Source organism: Ceratotherium simum, chromosome 17, assembly GCF_057802395.1.
Source record: "Ceratotherium simum simum isolate JZ-2026a chromosome 17, ASM5780239v1, whole genome shotgun sequence".
NCBI lineage: Eukaryota > Metazoa > Chordata > Mammalia > Perissodactyla > Rhinocerotidae > Ceratotherium > Ceratotherium simum.
Window position 1 is genome coordinate 58678878 of NC_141916.1, and position 2632 is coordinate 58681509.

Below are 2632 nucleotides of genomic sequence, written 5' to 3' on the forward strand. Positions count from 1 at the left end.
AGAAGCACAAGAGAACCCTGGGAAGAAGGTCCAAATCGAGAGGGAGCCGGGGGTGGGGCGAGAAGAACAGGAGGGGGGAGCGGTAATTCAAGTCGGAAGGGGAGAGGAGCCGCAAAGCAATCTTTCGACAGCCGTAAAGCAAGCTGGAAGCGCGATGCTGACCGCTGCGTTCGGAGCCGCTGTCTCCGCCTCGCTCTCTCTGCCTGCGGCTCCCAGACGCCTGCCTCCAGTTCTGCGGCCGCCCAGCTCTCTGCTGCCCTTTGGCGGGTCCGGCCAGCTCGCCCGGTGCATGCGGCTTAATCTAAGGCCTCTTAGGGCCCACTTCTCTCGCCCCTTCCCACAGGACCTCACAAACCCAGTCCCAGTCAGGGTGCGGTGATGGGGCGGGCGAAGAACTTCCTGGTATTATCGGTGCACACTAGGGATATTGCAGGAAAGGAAAACCATGCTTTTAAGTCTTATTAAGAATGGTTGTCAGAGGCCAACCCGGTGGCGGCGTAGTGGCTAAGTGCACGTGCTCTGCTGCTGGCGACCCAGGTTTGGATCCTGGGCATACACCAATGCACCGTTTGTCAGGCCATGCTGTGGCGGCGCCCCATATAAGTGGAGGAAGATGGGCGCAGATGTTAGCCCTAGGGCCAGTCTTCCTCAGCAGAAAAGAGGAGGGTTGGAGGATTGGCATGAATGTTAGCTCAGGGCTGATCTTCCTCACAAAAAAAAATAATAATGGTTGTCAGAGCTCTTTGTAGTTTCCACCCCAGACAGGCACAGCAAAACCAAGGCAATGTGGACATACTTGTTCACCAAGCCTCCTTTCTCTCCTACCACTGCTGCATACACCCACTGATCCCCGGATGGCGTGTTACATTAGCTAGGCCCAGAGGGAAATGTGTGGCGACTTGTGGGAAGGGAGTGCTTCTTTAGAATGTCCCTTGGAACCGTGCCTTGCAACTGGGTGATGACTGCATATCCTGTTAGCAATGCTCAGAAACAGGATTAAAAAGTTTAGTCATCACAAACCCAAATTAAGTACTAAGGACTCCAACAAAATCATTCTCTTACGTTTTACAAATTGGTTGTTTCAATAAACCCCCTTTAATCAGATGGTTCGTTGTCTGAGCAGTAATATTCCATCCAGGGCAAATCATTTCTTGGATGACTTCTCACTCTTCTTAGTAACACCGTCAGAAGCTGAGTAAAAAGCCTGGAATCAGACCCAATGCAGAAATAATTTATTTGATAAAGGTTGCATTTCAAATCAACCAAGAAAGGAATGTTTGCTTTTAAAATGGTGTTGGTACAATTAGTTAACTGTTTGGATTACGTTCCTGACCAAAATATACACTAAAATAAATTACAATTGAATTCAAGGGTGAAGTGTTAAACACACAAAGATGCACATAAAACAAACTAAAAAATATACAGATGAATATCCGACCTCAGAAGGGAGAACGGCTTTCTGAGTTACAGATCTTCCTCAACTTAGGATGGGTAAGATAACCCATGGTAAGCTGAAAATATAAGTTGAAAATGCATTTAATACACTAACCTACTGAACATCACAGCTTAGCCTCACCTACCTTAAAAGTGCTCAGAACACTTACATTAGCCTACGGTTGGGCAAAATCATCCAACACAAAGCCTATTTTACAATAAAGAGTTGAATATCTCATGTAATTTATTGAATACTGTACTGAAAGTGAAAAGCAGTATGGTTGTGGGGGTGCAGGATGGTTGTAGGTTTACCCTTGTGATCGCGTGGCTGACTGGGAGCTGTGGCTCCCCTGCCACTGCCCAGCATGAGGAGAGAGTATCCTGCAGCATATTGCTAGCCTGGGAAAAGATCAAAATTCAGAATTCGTGGGGCTGGCCCAGTGGCATACTGGTTATGTTCGCACACTCTGCTTCGGGGGCCCGGGGTTCGCTGGTTCAGATCCCAGGCATGGCCCTTCACACCAGTCATCGAGCCATGCTGTGACAGTGTCCCACGTAGAAAAAATAGAGGAAGATTGGCAACAGATGTTAGCTCAGGGCCAATCTTCCTCACCAAAAAAAAAAAAAAAATCAAAAAAGTACTGTTTCTACTGAATGTACATTGCTTTCATAGCATTATAAAGTCAAAAAATCTTTAAGTCCAACCATTGTAAGTCGGGGATTGTCTGTATAAAAGCCAAGAAATAAATCGTTAAGTAAAAGATGGATAAATGTAACTACCTACATAAAACTTTTTAAACTTCCGGAAATAGAAAATAAACAAAACTTTAGAAGTAAACAAGAAAAAGGGGGAAATATTATTAACATGTATGGTAAAGAGAGTTCATACAGAAAAAGTTCTAACAACTCAAGAAAAATAGGCAACTGAAATGAGTGGATATTTCACAAAAGGAGAAATATAATAAATTTGAAAAAAAGATTTAACTTTAATAAAAGTAAAAAGCATACATATTAAAATAAGTTTATCATTTCACCTATTTGCATTTTAAATTAGGAAATTAAAATATTTATTTTTATACAAATATTACATATGTACATTCTTACTGAAAAATACAAACAATAAAAGTAAACCTAACTCTTTTTGAGCACTCACAGCCAAACCAGTCCTATTCTCAGAGTTACCCATGTTTATCAATTG